This window comes from Microtus oregoni, unplaced genomic scaffold, assembly GCF_018167655.1.
Source record: "Microtus oregoni isolate MIOR12 unplaced genomic scaffold, Mior012 000119F_ref0000445, whole genome shotgun sequence".
Classification (NCBI taxonomy): Eukaryota; Metazoa; Chordata; class Mammalia; order Rodentia; family Cricetidae; genus Microtus; species Microtus oregoni.
Window position 1 is genome coordinate 1,660,014 of NW_024544748.1, and position 20,233 is coordinate 1,680,246.

Consider the following 20,233-nt stretch of genomic DNA (forward strand, 5'->3'; position numbering starts at 1 on the left):
GTGCTATGTATTGTACCAGTCATATCTCTGCTGCAGATGGTCTTTGCGAGGGTTGCTTCCCACTGTTTGACATCAACTGCCATAAAAGGGCTCTGTAGGATTTCACAGCACCGAGTCAGGTGAGTGTCCAGATCACATGATTTCTCAGTCTCTGTTACATAAAAACCATGTACATGTATTCTGCATACCAGCAGAGTCCTGAGAGGGGCCAATATCTCCTCGACTCTTCCACTAGCCTAACTCCTAGGCCAAGCTGGAATCTTGTAGTCTAACTTCCAGCATTTCAAGGATTCCCGTTCCTGCTTTGGCTTTGTTACAGGGTGAGTATACCACACATGTTTATGGCTTCAAAAAGACTATACAAAATCCTGTCTGTAACTGCCTTATATGCAGTCAACCTACGATGTGGGGATTTTAAGGAAAGGCTGGTGTCACAGAGACTTCATCCCAGCTTAGCCTTGGAGTTTTCTGGATAAATAATTTCCTAAAGTGGCTCACGCTCTTAGGCCTAGCTGGCACAGTTCACCAGACATTTAGGCTATGAGCAGTGAGATCCATGTGTCCACATTTCCTCATATAATCCCATCGTTCCAGGTCTGACAGATCATCTGACCCTGAGATTCATTCCAAGAAAATGAGGGTGCCAGAACTTTCTTCACAGGTCATGTTCCCATTCTCCCAGTCTAGATGGATATGCATGCCTTGTGCACTAGAACAGCAAGGTGAAAACTCTAGCCACAAACATGGCTTCCCCTGAACAGAACACAAAGCAGAGCTGAGGACCCAGGTTCTGTAGGCCAGTCCAATATGATGAGACCAGGACACATGATTGCAGGCCACCAGCACAGGGCAGGGCCTTTCCTTGGTCTCACTACATGTGCATCAGCCAAGCCAGATTTGAACCTGCTTCCTCTCATGCTCATTCATTCCCCCCTTAGTAGGCTGTGTGGGGACCCACAAATCATCCCCAAACCCAAAACAGGCACAGACATGTTTTAATCCTCCATTTCCCTGTATGTCACTAGGTGGCCGACTAGTGTTGCACTGGTTTTTGAACTTGACCACTTAGTTTGGGCATTTTGGTTCTCCTCCACAAATCTGAATCATTTTGAAATTCTTGGGATCTTATTGTTCCTAGTCAAACCATCCTCAGATGTTTTCTGAAGCCTTGCCCTCACCATTGCATCCACATCCTCTAGGCATGCCTATCTATGGTCCAGAAGTCTGTGCAAAACCAACGCCTCCTGAGTTACCAAGATATTTAACCATCATTGTAGTTCCAACTCTCCCAGTCTCTTGATGAGGACATAGGCCTTATGAGCCACAGTCAACCAATAATGTGGGGATTTCAAGGAAAGGGTGGGTCACAAAGACTTCATACCAGTTCAACTTAGGAGTTTGCTAGATACCTAACTTCCAACATTGGCTCATGCCCTTAGCCTGGATGGCACAGTTCACCAGGCACACAGACTATGAGCAGTGCGATCCATGTGTCCACATCTCCTCATATAATCTTGTAGTTCCAGGTCTCACAGATCACCCTTATCCTGAAATCCACTTCATCAAATTGAGGATCCCAGAACTGCCTTCACAGGCCATGTTTCCATTCTCCCAGTCTAGATGGCTATGCAAAATTTGTGCACTATACCAGCAAACAGAGAGTTCCAGTAACAAACATGGCTTCCCTTGAACAAACCCCAAAGCCGAGATGAGGACCCAGGTTCTGTAGGCCAGTCCAATATAATGAGGCCAGGACATATAATTGCAGGCCACCATCACAGAGAAAGGGCTTTTCCTTGGTCTCACAACATATGCATCAGCCAAGCCAGCTTTAAACCTGGTTCCTCTCATGCTCATACATTTCCCCTCAGCAGGCTATGTGGGGACCCACAACTCCTCCCCGATCTCTAAACAGGCACAGACACATTTTCACCCCCCACATACCCATCCGGCACTAGGTGGTCCACTGGTGTTGCACAGTTTAATTTTGAAACAGACCACTGTATTTAGGCATTTATGGCCCCACTGTCACTAAATTTGACAATTTAGAATCTGCTGGTTTCCTTTGTTTCACAGTCAGATAATCCTCAGAGGTTGTCTGAAGATTTGCCCTCACCCACAGCATCCACATCCTCTAGGGATGCCTGTCCATGGTCCAGAAGTCTGTGCAACACCAAAACCTCCTGAGAGACCAAGATATTCAACCACCACCGTAGTCCCCACTCTCCCAGGCCAGAGACCTTGATGAAGGCATCGGGCTTACACTTTTATTCATGGAGAGCATTCCAGCTTGTAATCCATCTACTTCATAAAGAACCAAAGACAGTGGGTTTCAACCCTCCTTCTGTTGCGACCCTTTAGCAAAGTTTCTCATGTTCTGGTGACCACCACCCGTTAAATTATTTTCATTGGAAAGGCCTTAGTGCAATTTTGCAGATGCTATGAATCATAACAGACATATTCTAACTGCAATTTTGTTGGTGTTATGAATTGTCACAGACATATCTTTGCTGCAGATGGTCTTTGGGAGGGTCTCACGGTCATGCATTCTCCCCTCAGCAGGCTGTGTGGGTACCCTCAATTCCTCCCTCATCCCAAAACCCAGGCACATTTTCCTCCTCTATGTACCTGTCCTTCACTTGGTGGCCCAGCTTGTGTTGCACAGTTTTTGAACCTTACCAATGTGTTGGGGTATTTTGGTCCCCACCTTTCCCAAATTTTAATCATTTAAAATCAGCTGGGATCCTTTGGTTCCCAGTCCTACAAGCCTCAGACACTGTTTGAAGCTTTGACCTTACCAATGAAATTCACATCATCTATGGATACCTGTCTATGGTCCAGGAGCCTGTGCAACACCAAAGCTTACTTTGTGACCCATATAACCATCCCCCTATTGACCACACTCTTTCAGGACAGAGACCGTGTTGTGAAAATAGGCCTTACACTTTCCATTCAAGGAGAGTGAGCCAGACCCTAACATATCAACTATTTGAAAACAATACGACAGTGGTTTTAACCCTGCTCGTGTTGCGACCATTAGGCAAAATTTCTAGAGTTCTGGTGAACATAGAATGTATCATTATTTCCATTGGTACATCCTAACTGCAGTTTTGCTGCTGGTATTAATCGTCATTTAAATTGCATTGCTTCAGGTGGTCTTTGGAAGCATTGTTTCCCACAGGTCGAGAACACCTTCCCTAAGAAAATGTCTCCATAGGATTTCACAACACCAAACCACGTGAGAGTCCAGATCCCAAGATTTCTCACTGAGTCTCTTTGACACAGAGCTGATGTAGTCTGCACATCAACACAGTCAAGGGAAGGACCAATAACCCCATTTCTCCCAGACTACCTTAAACTCCTAGGCCAAGCTGGAATATTGAAGTCTGCATGGCTTCAACTAGTAGGTTCTCACTCACAATCTGAACTTCTTAGAATGTGACCATAAGCAACACTTATGTGTCATAAAAAGCACTGTGCAAAATACTGTCTCGGTGACTCTCAAATGTGCCACAGTCACCCTACCCTATGGGGAATTCTAGAATGTGCTGGTGTCATACAAACTGCATCCCAGCTCAGCCATGGAGTTTGCTAGTATTGTATCTGCCCACTTTGGCTCACACTCTAAGGCATATTTGGGACAGTCTTCTATTTATCCAGGACACTAACAGTGAGTTCCATATGTCCACAGCTTCTCACAGTGCCATAGGCCCAGGTCTCACAGATTGCCATACCCTGTGGTCCATTCCAGCAAATTGAGGATCCCAGAATTTCCTTTACAGGCCATGATCCCATTCTCCCAGTCTGGATGGCCATGCACACCATGTTCACTAGACCAGCAAGGGGAGAGCACTAGTTACAAACATGGCTTCCCTTGAACACAACACAAAGCAGAGCTGAGGACCCAGGTTCTGTAGACCAGTCCAATATGATGAGACCAGGACATATGACTGCAGGCCACCAGCATAGGGCAGGGTCTTTCCTTGGTCTCTCAACATGTGCATCAACCAAGCCAGATTTGAAACTGGTTCCTCTCATGCTCATGCATTCTCTCCTCAGCAAGCTGTGTGGGGACCCACAATTCTGGCCCCAACCCAAAACAGGCACAGACATATTTTCATCCTCCATTTCCCTGTCCATCACTAGGTGGCCCAATGGTATTGCACAGTTTTTTGAATTTGACCACTTAGTTGGGGCATTTTTGTTCTCATCCCAAAGTTTTAATCATATAGAATTACTTGGGATAATTTGGTTCCCAGTAAGACCATCCTCAGAGATGGTCAGAAGCTTTGACCTCACGTATGGCATCCACATCCTCTAGTGATGCCCGTGTATGGCCCAGAAGAATGTGTAATGCCATGCCTCTTGAGTAACCAAATATTCAACCACCACCATTGTCACCACTTTCCCAGGACAGAGACCATGATGAGGGCATTGGCCATACACTTTCAATTCACACAGAGCATTACAGCCTGTATACCACGTACTTCATGATGAACCAAAGACAGTGGCTTTCAACCCTCCTCATGCTGCAACCCTTTAGCAAAGTTTCTCGTGTTCTGGTGACCACCAGCCATAAAATTATTTTTATTGGGACATCACATCTGCAATTTTACAGATGCTATGAATCCTAACAGAAAAATCATAATTTCAATTTTGCTCATGCTATGAATTGTACCAGACATATCTTTGCTTCAGATTGTCATTGGGAGGGTTGATTCCCACTGTTTAACAACAACTGACATAAAAGCGCTCTGTAGGATTTCACAGCATTGAGTCAGGTACGTGTCCAGATCCCATGATTTCTGTCTCTGTTACAGATACACCATGTACATGTATTCTGCACACTAGCAGAGTCCTGAGATTGTCCATTATCCTCTCTGTCTGCCACTAGCCTAAACTGCTAGGCCAAGCTAGAATCTTGTGAACTATATGCCAGCATTTCAAGGACTCTTGTCCCTGCTTAGGATTTGTTACAGGGTGAGTATACCACACATGTTGGTGGCTTCAAATGGACTATGTAAAATCCTGTCCTGTAACGACCTTATGAGCCACAGTCAACCTACAATGTGGGGATTTCAAGGACAGTCTGGTATCACACAGACTTCATACCAGCTCAGCCTAGAAGTTTCTAGATACCTAACTTCCAACACTGGCTCATGCTCTTAGGTCTAGCTGGCACAGTTTGCCAGGTATTCAAGCTATGAACAGTGAGATCCATGTGTCCACATCTCCTCATATAATCCCATTGTTGAAGGTCTTACAGATCACTCTTATGCTGAGATTCATTCCAGGAAGGTGAGGATCCCAGAACTTCCTTCACAGGCCATGTTCCCATTCTTCCAGTCAAGACGGCTATGCACACCATGTGCACTAGACCAGCAAGGAGAGAGCTCTAGTCACAAACATAGTTTCCCATGAACACAACACAATGAAGAGCTGAGGACCCAGGTTCTGTAGGCCAGTCCAGTATGATGAGACCAGGACACATGATTGCATGCCACCAGCTCAGGGCAGGATCTTTCCTTGGTCTCACAACATGTGCATCAGCCAAGCCAGCTTTAAACCTGGTTCCTCTTATGCTCATGTATTCTCCCTTCTGCAGGCTGGGTGGGGACCCAAAATTCCTCCCTCATCCCAAAACCCAGACACATTTTAATCCTCCAGGTACCCGTACTTCACTAGATGGCCCAGGTGGTGTTGCACAGGTATATTTTTAAAGATTTACTTACCTCTTTATTATGTATTCAGAGTTGGCATCAGAGCTCATTACATATGGTTTTGAGCCACCATGTGTTTGCTAGGAATTTAACTCAGGACCTCTGGAAGAACAGGCAGTGCTCTTAACCTCTGAGCCATCTTGCCAGCAATATTCTACAGTTTTTGAACCTTATCATTAAGTTGGGGTATTTTGGTCCCCACCTTTCACAAATTTGAATCATTAAAAATAAGCTGGGATCTTTTGGTTCCCAGTCAGACAGGTCTCAATCATTGTCTGAAACTTTGCTCTTACATATGTCATCCACATCCTCTCGGGATGCCTGTCTATGATCCAGATGCCTGTGCAACACCAAAGCTTCCCTTGGGACACAGATAACCATCCGCCACCATGGACCACTCTCCCAGGAGAGAGAGCTTACTGTGGGCATAGGTCATGCACTTTCCATTCAAGGAGAATGACCCAGACCGTAACATATCTACTATTTGAAAACAATACCAGAGTTGGTTTCTACCCTCGTCATGCTGCAAACACTTACAATAATTTCTCGTGGTCTGGTGAACACAAGCCAAACAATTATTTTCATTGGCACATCCTAACTGCAGCTTTGCTGGTGTTATGAATCGCCATATAAATTGTGTTCCATCAGATGGTGTTTGGGAGTTTGCCTCCCACAGGCTGAGAACACTCCTTTAAGAAAATGTCTCCATAAGATTATAGCACGGAGCCAGGTGAAGGTCAAGATCCCATAATTTCTCATTCATTCTCTTTGACACTGAGCTGATGTAGTCTGCATACCAACACAGTAAAGAAGGGGGCCAATAACAATGTGTCTGCCCAACTAACGTAAACTCATAGGTCAAGCTGGAACATTGATGTCTATATGGTTGAATTTCATGGATTCTTGTCCACGGTCTAGACATCTTAGAATGTGATCATAGCCTACATAAATGTGGCACAAAAAGGACTATGCAAAATCCTGTCTGGTTGACTGTCAAATATAATGGAGTCACCATCCTTAAGTAGAGGGATTTCTGGCAAGTGCTGCTGTCATACAGATTGTATTCCAGCTTAACCATAGAGTCTTCAAGTAATGGATCCCACTACACTGTCTCACACCTTCAGGTCTACCTGGAACTGTCCTCTAACATTCAAGCCATGAGCAGTGGGGGCCACATGTCCACAGCTTCTCATAGTGGTATTGGCACAGATCTCAGAGTACACCCTAGTCCTGTGATTCTTTGCAGCAAAGTGAGGGTCCCAGAACTGCTTTCACAGGCCATGTTCCCATTCTCTCAGTCTAGATGGCTATGCATACCATGTGCAAAAGAAGAGCAAGGGGAGAGCACTAGTCACAAACATGGCTTCCCCTGAACACAACACAAGCAGAGATTAGGACCCAGGTTCTGTAGGCTAGTCCAATATGACGAGACCAGGACACATGATTGTAGGCCACCAGCCCAGGGCAGGGCCTTTCCTTGGTCTCACAACATGTGTATCATCCAAGCCAGATATGAACCTGGTTCCTCTCATGCTCATGCATTCTCTCCTCAGCAGGCTGTGCTGTGTCACAACTCATCCCTAATTTCAAAACAGGCACAGACACATTTTCATCCTCCATTTCCCTGTCCATCACTAGGTGGCCCAATGGTATTGCACAATTTTTTGAATTTGACCACTTGATTGAAGCATTTTTGTTTTCACCCCCAAATTTTAATCATATAGAATTACTTGGGATAATTTGGTTCCCACTCAGACCATCCTCAGAGATTGTCAGAAGCTTTGCCCTCACGTATGGCATCCACATTCGCTAGTGATGCCCGTGTATGGCCCAGAAGAATGTGTAACACCATGCCTCTTGAGTAACCAAATATTCAACCACCACCGTTGTCACCACTTTCCCAGGACAGAGACCAAGATAAGGGCATTGGCCATACACTTTCAATTCACACACAGCGTTACAGCCTGTATACCACGTACTTCATGATGAACCAAAGACAGTGGCTTTCAACCCTCCTCATGCTGCAACCCTTTAGCAAAGTTTCTCGTGTTCTGGTGACCACCAGTCATAAAATTATTTTCATTGGGCCATCCTAACTACAATTTCCCAGTTGTTATGAATTTTAACAGAAAAATTATAACTGAAATTGTTTTGGTGCTAGGAATAGTCACAGACATATCTTTGCAGCAGATGATCTTTGTGAGGGTTGTTTCCCACTGTTTGACAATAACTGCCATATAAGGGCTCTGTAGGTTACAGAGCACCGAGCCAGGTGAGTGTCCAGATCCCATTATTTCTCAGTCTCTGTTACACATACTCCATGTAGATGTTTTCTACATTCCATCAGAGTCCTGAGAGGGACCAATATCTCCTCGAGTCCTCCACTAGACTAAACTCCTAGGCCAAGCTGGAATCTTGTAGTCTATATAGCAACATTTCAAGGATTTTCGTCCCTGCTTTGGTTTTGTTACATGGTGAGTATACCACACATGTTGGTGGTTTCAAAAGGACTATGTAAAATTCTGTCCTGTAATGGCCGTATGAGCTGCAGTTACCCTACTATGTGGGGATTTTAAGGAACGGTTGGTGTCACACAGTCTTCATACCAGCTCAGCCTAGGAATTTGCTAGATACACAACTTCCTACACTGGCTCACGCTCTTAGGCCTGGTTGGCACAGTTCACCAGGCACTCAGGCCATGAGCAGTGAGATCCAGGTGTCCACATCTCCTTATATAATCCCCTAGTTGCAGGTCTCACAGATCACCCTTACCCTGAGATCCACTTCATCAAATTGATGATCCCAGAACTGTCTAAACAGGCCATGTTCCCATTCTCCCAGTCTGGATGGCTATGCCCACCATGTGCACTAGACCAGCAAGGGGAGAGCACTAGTCACAAACATGGCTTCCGCTGAACACAACACAAAACAGAGCTGAGGACCCAGGTTCTGTAGGCCTGTCCAATATGATGAGACCAGGACACATGATGGCAGGCCACCAGCACAGGGCAGGATCTTTCCTTGGTCTCACAACATGTGCATCAGCCAAGCCATATTTAAACCTGGTTCCTCTCATGCTCTAGTATTCTCCCCTCAGCAGGCTGTGTGGCTACCCACAATTCTGCCCTCTTCATAAAACCCAGACACATTTTCATCCTCCACATACCCACCCTTCACAATGGGGTCCAGGTGGTGTTGTACAGATTTGGAACTTTAACATTGAGTTGGGGTATTTTGGGCCCCACCATTCACAAATTTGAATGAGTTAGAATCAGCCGGGACCCTTCAGTTCTCAGTCAGTCCAGCCTCAGACATTGTCTGAAGCTTTGACCTTATCAATGGAATCCCCATCCTCTAAAGTTGCCTGTCCATGGTCCAGAAGTCTGTCCAACACCAACTCGTCCTTTGTGACCCAGATAACCATCCACCACCATTGATTTCACTCTCTCAGGACAGAGACCTTGCTGTGGGCCTAGGCCTTACACTTTCCATTCAAGGAAAGTGACCCAGACTCTATTGTATCTACGATTTGAAAACCATAGGACAGTAGGTTTCAACCCTCCTCATGCTGCGACCATTTAGCAAAATTTCTCGTGTTCTGGTGAACACTGACGGTAAAATTCCATTCATTGGGAGATCCTAACTGCAGTTTTCCTGGTGTTATGATTCGCCATATAAATTTCATTACTTCAGGTGGTCTTTAGGAGGGTTGCTTCCCACTGCCTGAGAACACCTTCCCTAAGAAAATGTTTCTATAGGATTTTACAGCACCAAGCCAGGTGAGAGTCCAGATCCCATGATTCCTGCGTCATTCTTTTTGACACCGAGCTGATGTAATCTGCACACCAACACAGTAAGGAGAGGGACCAACAACCCGGCAATTATGCCACTACCTTAAACTCCCAGGCCAAGCTGGAATATTGAAGTCTTCATGGCTGCATCTTGTGGATTTTTGCCCCCAGTCTGGACTTCTTAGAATGTGACCATACCCCACATGTATAAGGCAAAATTCTGCCTGGGTGATTGTCAAATATAATGGAGTCACCATCCTTAAGTAGAGGGATTTCTAGCAAGTGCTGCTGTCATACAGATTGCATTCCAGCTTAACCATAGAGTCTTCAAGTAATGGATCCCACTACACTGGCTTACACCTTTAGGTCTACCTGAGACTGTCCTCTCTAACATTGAAGAAATGATCAGTGAAGGTCACATGTCCACAGCTTCTCATAGTGGTATTGGCCCATATCTCACAGTACACCCTAGTCCCGTGATCCTTTGCAGCAAAGTCTAGATTCCAGAAATGCCTTCACAGGCCATGTTCCCATTCTCTCAATCTAGATGTCTATGCACACCGTGTGTACTAGACGAGCAAGGGGAGAGCACTAGTCACAAACATGGCTTCCTCTGAACACAACACAAAGCAGAGATGAGGACCCAGGTTCTGTAGGCCAGTCCAATATGATGAGACCAGGACACACGATTGTAGACCACCAGCCCAGGGCAGGGCCTTTCCTTGGTCTCACAACATGTGCATTATCCAAGCCAGATTTGAACCTGGTTCCTCTCATGCTCATGCATTCTCTCCTCAGCAGGCTGTGCTGTGACCCACAACTCATCCCTCATTTCAAAACAGGCACAGACATGTTTTCATCCTCCATTTCCCTGTCCATCACTAGGTGGCCCAGCTGGAGTTCCACAGTTTTTTGAACCTGACCACTTTGTTGGGGCATTTTTGTTCTCACCCCCAAATTTTAATCATATAGTATTACCTGGAATACTTTTGTTCCCAATCAGACCATCCTCAGAGATTGTCAGAAGCTTTGCCCTTACCCATGGCATCCACATATTCTAGGGATACCCGTGTGTGGTCCAGAAATCTGTGCAACACCAATGCTTATTGAGTGACCAATATATTCAACCACCACCGTTCTCACCACTTTGCCAGTACAAAGACCTTGATGAGGGCATAGGCCTTACACTTTCCATTCATGCAGAGTATTTCAGCCTTCATACCATCTACTTCCTGATGAACCAAAGATAGTGGCTTTCAACCTTCCTCATGCTGCGACCCTTTAGCAAAGTTTCTCGTGTTCTGGTTACCATAGCCATAAAATTATTATTATTTGGAAGTCTTTACTGCAATTTTGCTCATGCAATGAATAGTCACAGACATCCTAATTTTAATTTGTCTGGTGCTTTCAATTGTCTTAGGTGACCCAGCTGGTGTTGCATATTGTTCTGAACCTGACCACTTAACTGTGGCACTTTGGTTCTCATCCCCAAATTTTAATCATTTAGAATTAACTGGGATCCTATCTTGCCCAGTAAGATCAGCCTCAGAAATTGTCTGAAGCTTTGCCTTCAGCCACATCACCCACATCCTCTAGGGATGCTTGTCTATGGGCCTGTGCAACATCATTGCCTCCCGAATGACCAAGATATTGTACCACCCCTGTTTTCCCAACTCTCCCAGGACAGAGTCCTTGCTGTGTTCGTAGATCTTACACTTTATCTTCATGGAGAGTGACCAAGATCCTAGCCTATCTGCTATTTGAAAACAATACGACAGTGGGTTTCAACCCTCCTCATGCTGCGATCATTTAGCAAAATTTCTCATGTTCTAGTGAACACTGACTGTAAAAGTGTTTTCATTGGAGCATCCTAACTACAGTTTTGCTGTTGTTATGAATCATAATATAAATTGCATTGCTTCAGATGGTCTTTGGGAGGGTCACTTCCCACTGCTTGAGAACACCTTCCCTAAGAAAATGTCTCTATTGAATTTCACAGCACCAAGTCAGGTGAGAGTCCAGATCCCATGATTTCTTAGTCATACACCATGCTTATGTAATCTGCACACCAACACAGTCTGGAGAGGGACTAATAATCCGGCAATTATCCCACTACCTTAAACTCTTAGGCCAAGCTGGAATATTAAAGATGCATGGCTACATCTCATGGATTCTTGTCAATGGTCTGGATTTCTTAGAATGTGACCATAACACGCATGTATGTGGCACTAAGGGACTGTGCAAAATCCTGTATGAGTGACCATCAGAAATGCCACAGTCACACTATTTACTGTAGAGGGATTTCTAGGAAGTACTGCTGTCATATAGAATACATGTATTGTATAGAATACATGAAATGTATAGAATACATTTCAGTTCAACCATAGAGTCTTCTAGTAATGGATCCTCCCACACTGGCTCACACCCTTAGTTCTCACTGGGGCTGTCCTCTAGACATTCAAGCCATGAGAAGTCAGTGCCACATGTCCACAGCTTCTCACAGTGTCATAGGCCCAGGTCTCAGTGATTGCCCATATCTTGTGGTCCATTCCAGCAAAGTGAGGATCCCAGAACTGCCTTCACAGGCCATGTTTCCATTCTCCCAGTCTAGATGGCTATGCACACCATGGGCACTAGACCAGAAAGAGGAGAGCTCTAGTCACAAACATGGCTTCTCCTGAACAGAACACAAAGCAGAGCTGAAGAACCAGGTTCTGTAGGCCAGTCCAATATGATGACGCAAGTGCATATGATTGCAGGCCACTAGCACAAGGCAGGGCCTTTTCTTGGTGTCACAACATGTACTCAGCCAAGCCAGCTTTGAACCTGGTTCCTCTCATGCTCATGCATTATCCCATCAGCAGCCTGTGCTGGGTCCTACAATTCCCCTTCCATCCCAAAATAGGCACAGACACATTTTCATCCTCCATTTCCCTGTCTATCTCTAGGTGGCCCAATGGTGTTGCACAATTTTTTGAACCTTACCACTTAGTTGGGGCATTTATGGCACCACTGTCACCAAAATTGACCATTTAGAATCAGCTGGGATGTTTGGTTCACTGTCAGACCATCTTGAGCGATTATTTGAAGCTTTGCCCTCACCCCTGGCATCCACCTCCTCTAGGGATCCCTGTCTATGGTCCAGAAGTCTATGCAACACCAAAGCCCCCTGAGTCACCAAGACATTCAACCATCACCATTGTCTCCACTCTCCAGGACAGAAACCTTGTTGTGTACCTAGGCCTAATAGTGTCCAATCCTGGGGAGCACAAACTCTAACACACCTATTTTAAAACACGTGCAGGTGGATTTAATCTTCATAATTCTTTGACCCTTTAATAAAGTTCCTCATGTTGTTTTTATCAGTAACCATGCAATTATTTTTGTTGAGACTTCCTCAATGTTATTTTGCTACTCATGAATTTTAATGTAAATATCTGATGATCTTTGAGTATTACTATCCCCATGTTGAGAACCTCTGCAGTCATAAGAGGTCTCTGTTGCTTTCTTTGCACAGCCCCAAACCAGGTGAGTCTTTTTGATCATATCATTTCTCAGCCTCTCATACACAAAGGCCTAACTGATGTAATCTATACTCCAACCCAGCCATGAATATCACCAATAACCCAGAATCTCTAATCCCTGCACTCCTAGGCCTAGCCTGAACCTAGTCATTTGCATGCCACCTCTTCATAGATTTCTGTCCTAAGTGTCTCGCCTTCTTACAATGTGCACATCCTTCACATCTATTTGGTAACCAATTACAAAATCCCATCTGCTGACTACGTCACATGACAGTCACTATGCTTCATTGGGACTCACAGAAAGTGCTGGGGTCAAGCAGTCCACATACCAGCTCAGCCATGGAGTATTCTTAGACTTTATCCAGCCACATTGCCACATGCTCTTTGACCTAGCTCGAGTCATCCTCCATATAAAACAAGCCAAGATATCTGAGTGCCTTGGCCCTAAGCTCCTCACACTATCCAATCTCCCAGGAATCCCTGGTCTCCCACGGATATATGTAGTTCTCACCCTTCATTAAAGAAGTTTTTTTTTAAAGAAGAGGAAACTAAAGAGATCCACAACAGGTCTAAATATGGAGAAAAGTAACCAACTGATACATCTATAATTAAGCAGGGAAGATTGCAGAAGAGGAACTGGAAAGAATATAAGAGGCAGAATACTAGGTTGCTAGAGGGTATCTTCTACATATGACAGGGATAACATACCCATGAAGTCTCAACAATACGGTTGCCTGCACAAGAACTCCATAATGACCATATAAGTTGGCATGCCAACATGGATGGGGAAAATTTCACAAGGTCCCATCTTTAGATAAAGAACTACAGGCAATTAATGGCTTCTGAGAGAGGGAAAACAAGAAAGAATATCGATGTCTATTACTTGATAAAATGATTATGGAATATATCAACAAAGTTTAGATTAAAAGAAACAGAGACCATGCAAAATGAAGGAAAGTTATTAGACATTTTAAGTATTATACTTTTAAAATTCTAGGATGAAAGGACACAACCATTGAACTGAAAATATGCAATATCCTTCAAAATGGGGAAGTTGAGCTTGGTGGTGTAGATCTTTACTCCCAGTGCCTGGGAGGCAGAGGCAGGTGGATCTCTCTAAGTTCAAAGTCAACCTGACCTACATAGTGAGTTCTAGGCCATGTGATCTATACTATAATACCCTGTCCCAAAATAAAAATAAATAAATATAAATGAAGAAGAATGAGTCAAAAGCAAGTGAGAGATTAGTGGTCCCAATACTCTCTCCAAAGGCCAAACAACATAGGTCCATGGGTCAAACTTGTCTCAGTCTCTGAGGATTGAGCCTCCACTTCATTTTCGGAGGCCAGGCTTCTCTCTCCCAGCAGGTCTACAGGCACACTATTAAACCCAAGAAAATAACTTCTCAAACTCTAGGACAGAATGAAGTCAGATTTACTTGGTGTATTGGATTTGCTTGGGCTGTCACCCTTTTATGTTTCTATGGTCTACTACTTCCTCTCTACTCTGTCCTAAAAAACTTTGAAATGTATAGATTCATGAATTTACAACTTAGGAGGCATTTGTGCTGGGGATCAAATCCAGGCAAGTCTTTGCATACACTAAGCAAGTTCTCTACCACTGAATGGTAGTCCAACTTCTAAAGAAAATGTTTCTTGAGACAGAACCTTTTTTTGAATTACTTTCTAATTGACTATAGATGTGATGAGACTAACTGCTTGCATTCCTGCCTTGACTTCCTGGAAATAACGGACCTGGAACTGTAAGCCAGGTAAAGCTTCTCTCCCTAGAGTTGCTTTTGGACAGGTTATTTTATCACAGAAGCAAAAATGAAACTAGAACACCAGACCTGTCTGAATGTGGCCCCTTTAATTTAATTCACTTATTCTGATTCTAATGGCTAATAATAGCTATAGGTCAGGATAAAAGAGTCTAAGCTACCTGTCATGACCTTACAGATGCTTTACAGTCTTGAAGTGGTCTGAGAACTCCTCTATAAAAATGGGATACCTGGACTACCAACACGGACAGGGTATCACTGTTGTAAAAAGAAGTATCAAAACTACTATTAGCCTGATCTTACTAAATAAATTAATGAAGACCAAAGAGATGTGGTGACTGACTGACCTATATCTAAGTGGGGCATAGAGAAACTGAAATTGAAACCAATTATTTTCTTTTAATTGAGCTTTCTTTCTCTCCACTACATGGAATGTGTCACACCATCCTCCCTCACTATTATGAGAGTATACTTAGCCTCAAGATATTGTTAAAGCTCTCATAACTGATAGAATCTGTAATATATGAAGTTCTGTGATATATTCATTCTTCATTTCAAGAAACACACAATGAAAATGTGCTCTGTGGTACACCCTAAACTAGATGTGGAATTGTGTTAGGTATTCAAGAGAATCACTAATGAGAAATTCTCTCCTTTTTTTCATTTCCTTCTTTCGTGTGTGTGTGTGTTGTGTTGTGTTGGGGGCGGTGGTACTGAGGGCCTTCTGAACACCAGGCAAGTGTTCCTCACCCCTGAATGATTCTTCTTCAATACATATCTAGAAGTAAAACCTAGATTTTTCCTAATTAAAAATCATTTTATTTTGCTTGTTTGTTTGTGGGAGGAGCCACATGTGAGGTCAGAGGATTTATGTGACATTTGGTTCTTTCCTTCTACCATATGGGTCCTAAGGACTGAACTCAGGTCAGCAGGCTTAGTATCAAGCACTGTTACCCACCTGAGCCATCTTGTCAGTCCCAACCTGAATTTTTCTAAAAGACCCAGAATTCTTCATTTGAAAAGGGTTGTAGGAAACCACATTATCCATTTCCTCTCCCTCAAGAGTTGTGCCCAGTTTGAGTCAGTAAAATCAGACCTAAAAGAACAGAGCACAGAAGGACTTATTCGATGTATATGTCTATCTATGAAGGGGGGGGGGGACAAGACACATTTTTAATTAACTCAGTAACTCCAAAAGGTAGATCTTATTATCTCTACAATCAGGGAAATCAATCTGTAAAAAATTAAATATGTTACCCATGATCATAATAAGTTTCTGAGCTGAGCTAATGTTTGAACTCATACACTCTGGTGTCAAAATTTCCAGTATTTTAAAATTAAATTTTCACTTAGCATATACAGTAATGGGCATCATTATGGCATTTTCTTATAAGCATTATGCTTTGTTATTATTTGTTCCCATCCCTATCTTCCATACCCCTTGTTCCCTGCCCACTCTGGCCGGTTCTCTTCCTTTCCCCTCATGGTTCTCCTATTCTGATTTTTTTAATCACATGTATTCCATTATGCTCTCTTCCAACCCCCTTAAGATCGCTTCATTTTGTGGCTTCTACATTCTTTTATAACTATTAGGCATATTCCCAAAATGTCTATATATAAAGTGGACAACAAGGGGAAGTTAAGAGGAAGGAAAGAAAGCAGAACACCAGCTAATTTCCGTCTAAGCTCATAGACCTTATCACATCCTGTGACGCAGGGAAAGCCTGAGTTTTCACAAGGAAGAGATTAAACGTGCACTCTTATTAGAGTTTTTTCAAGGGTAGCAGAATTCAAAGTGTTTAGTTTTTTAAGTATTTTTTTTGGTCTCTTTAATTTCATCTCAGCTAGACAGAAAATGGAAAAATTGTAGGGCTTTATGTTCCAAAACTGTTACTCATACTAGCTCCACCCCCACTCCCACTGCCACCCCCTTAATACAACAGTCCAAGAAATAATGCAATGTACCTTTTGGAAAAAGTGACTTTATAGTTGTTTTGGATCCTAAGAAATATCCTTTTCTTGTCTGATGATTTCTCACCTTAACTTCCAAGCAAAGTGTTTCCTAATGCAAAACTTCTGCTAGGGAAAACTACTTCCCAGTTCTTCCCAGACTCCAGTGGATAGTAATACTGGAAACCTCCATGGCTCTTCCAGCAAATGGGACAGAGGCGGGCTACCTGGCCAATGGCTTCTGCGATAAGGTTTCTGGGAAAGATGTTATTCTGCAGGAACACAGCTTTCAGACCTGCCTCCTGTCACGGTCGTAAGGGTAAATGTTGGAAGAATAGATGGAAGAGGGTGGACAGAATGAAGATAAGGTATATGAATGTTCCAAGTAGAGGGAGAAGAACATGCTGTGTAACTCTTTTGTCTTGCTTCCAAGTAATAATACCTTAAAATAATTGTGGAGACTCTGATTCGTTGGATATATTGTATGAGATGTCACTACAGAACTTAGCCATCTATCTCAAAAGCTTCAGGTATTTATCTTGCCTTGCCTTTCTTGCTAGGCAGAGAACACTAGAAAAGAATAGGTCTGCCATATTACAGTGCTAGCCTTTTGGTAAACCTTTACATAAGGTTTTGTTAATTGTGAGTCATTCCTCCATTGCCAAAAAGTTCTTTACCTGGCCAAATCCATAGTCTTCTTGGATGCCAACAAAGACCAAATCCCTTCAGCTGGTCTTCCTGGTTGGACTTTGACTAGGAGTTCAGTAATGTTCAATCATGCTACAGTAATTTCTTGTGACTCAGTCTCCTGAGGAGCCATCAGATGGGATGAGCCTCTGGTAAAAGCCTGAGAGTGAGTAACTCCAACATGCTTATCCTTACTAACTAACCCTGTAAGTAATCTATCCACACCCTGAAGCAAATGTTTCCATTTGTCTGGCATTATCTGGCAAAGCTACATTTTCATTTTTAAGGAGAAAAGGAGTATCAGTAAGCTGCTTCATGCTTTTGAACAAGTTCAGGAGGGAAGAAACCTAAGACTCATAGCAGAAACGTATAGAGAAACTAGAGGCAGAAGATTTCAGCTGCTGTCATGGTAAACACAGAATGCATTTGAAGGAATAAGGTGGGGCAAGTAGGAAAAAATGACAAGGACTAAAAAAAGGTTTCATCAGTTGTTTGCTTGTCAGACAGCCCAAGAAATGACTTTGTATTTGGGGAGCTAAATTTCTGCCTCTAATATTTTTACACAATTCCAAAATGCTTGTTCTATATATCAAACCTCACATGTAGTTTAAAGAGTAGAAAGATAGGACTAGAAAACTTCTCTTTGCAACATCAAAAAAAATGTGAAGACTAAGGCCCAGGTCTTCCATTCTGAGTTCAAGATGAAACATGAAGCATTCAAGATGCAAATGTAAAGTTCGGTTGCATGAACAAAAGCATAATGTTCATCAGTGAGCCAGTATTTATGTTCTAGTCTAAGCTGTTAAGGCCACAAGTATGCTGGGTATGGGAGCATCTCCTATAATCCCAGCATCGGCAGAATCTGAGGGGCAAAACCAGAAAGATCAGGAGTACACAGTCAGCCTTGGGTACACAGGGAGTTTGAGGCCCACCTAATACATATATCTGTCTCATAAGAATATAAGAGAGAAGGAGGGAGGGAGGGGAGAGAGAAAGACAAGGAAAGATGATACTTGATATCAATTGTTTACTGCTAGATATCATACTTCACAAACAACAAAACCAATTCAAAGTGGAATCCCCGACTTTAAAAGCCAAGATAACAGGAACACAGAGTTACAGACAAGCCCACCTGGAAGAACTAAGAAACATACTACTGCCTGAATACAACTGATCTTGTCTGATTGTGGAAGCTAAGTTAGGTGGGCCTGTGCAGCACTTGGATGAGAGAAACTGTTGTGGCCAGAACCAACCATGACAATTGAGTTTTACCCAGTAACTTATGACCTGTCCTTTAATTTAGTCTCAGCTAGACATAAAATGGAAGAGAATAAAAATGAAGATGAGGCAGAAACAGATGGGTACTTCAGAGGAAAAGCATTATCAAGCCAACATTCACTGTCCCTTTAAGGTTTTCCAGGGCAAGAAGAAGCAGTACTCTTCCCTCTGTCTTCAATGGACTCACAACATGAAGAAACCACACTAATCTATAAAAAATTGCATCCTCAAAAGTCCTTGACTCTACTAACCCTTCTAGTCAGTCTCTTTCTTGATGTTCCACAGAATTGAGCATGGAAGAGTCTACACAAAGATACTCCAAGCGAGTCAAGAAGTTTGATGTGGGCATGCTTGTTTTCCCAAGAAAAGATTAGTTTGCTAATCTCAATTAATGAGTCAGGCAGACCTTACTAGGAAGTCCTAAATGAAGTTACACTCTTCTCCAAGCTGTATTCTCAGTTTGCAACACCTACCCCAATTAAGTTCTATTTATTCGCCATTGTTATAAATTCCCTAAATTTATTTCTCATTCTGTTATGCAAAACCTCCCAGAATTTGGTTTAAATATCTGTCTAATCATACTTTTAAGAACTTCAGTGAAAAACTTCTTTTATATTTGTCTTTCTGGCCACAAGGGCCTCTCTTTTGAATCTTCTCTTACCTGCTGGATTGTATTCTACAATCCTTCTACAGTGTCTCTCACTACTGCTACTTTCGTTGTCCCTCTTCTTACATTATTTTTATTTTTCAGGACCAATACACCATTCCCAAAGTACAGTAACAAAGCTCTTCATCTATGCCTGCCTATACTAGATACCCCAAAGATAGCTGTACCCTTTACTTGTTACTTGGTAGATGTTACCTTCTGCCTTTCTTTCTCTTCCTATCATCATAATCAATGCTGACTGATCAATAGGTAAGAGACACAGTAGGGAAAAAGCCTGTGTTTTCTAGAGAACTGTTCACTTCAAATACCCACCTATATTTTCAGATGGCATGTTCTAATTTTTGTTTGGAAAATATGGTCACCATAAGTGTAAGGTATCCATGAAAAATACATAGTACATAGGTCCATGTAATTCAGTTTGAGAGACAAAATGTCCTTAAAGTTCTAGAGGCATTCAAAGACAATACACCAGAGAGGACCAATACATAGACAAGTTTTAACAGATCGAGTTGAGTTGGGCCTTGGGAGATATCTGGATACAGTATGCATGAGATTTGGGGTTAGGGTCATCATCTCAGCAAATTAAAAAGCCATTTGTATGAGTATAAAATATTGCTAAGCTGCTTCTTATGACATTGGCCAGTTTCTTGGCACCAGTACTGAATGCTGAGATCAGTTGTCAAAAGACTTTGCCCAATCTCTTGGTACCTCTTGACCCCACACCCCACATAGCTATCTCATTCCCTGACTTCATCTGAGTGGCTTCCTAGGATGGTCCATTTCCACTAGTCAATTAGAAGTCAAGCAAATTCACTTAACTATATACATCAAAGAGT

The 20,233-nt window shown here is 43.0% G+C and overlaps 1 long non-coding RNA gene across 2 annotated transcripts in view; it reads right to left on the bottom strand.

Moving 5' to 3' along the window:
- Nucleotides 1-4,663: 4,663 nt before the first annotated feature.
- LOC121444287 overlaps nucleotides 4,664-20,233 on the bottom strand; it is a 62,666-nt gene continuing 47,096 nt past the window's right edge. Inside the window, exon 4 of one of the 2 annotated variants that reach the window (XR_005973774.1) lies at nucleotides 4,664-5,373. This is a non-coding gene — a long non-coding RNA (uncharacterized LOC121444287). Of the gene's footprint in view, nucleotides 5,374-15,471; nucleotides 15,912-20,233 lie in introns of those variants that run through there. The other variant, XR_005973773.1, reaches the window with a different exon arrangement.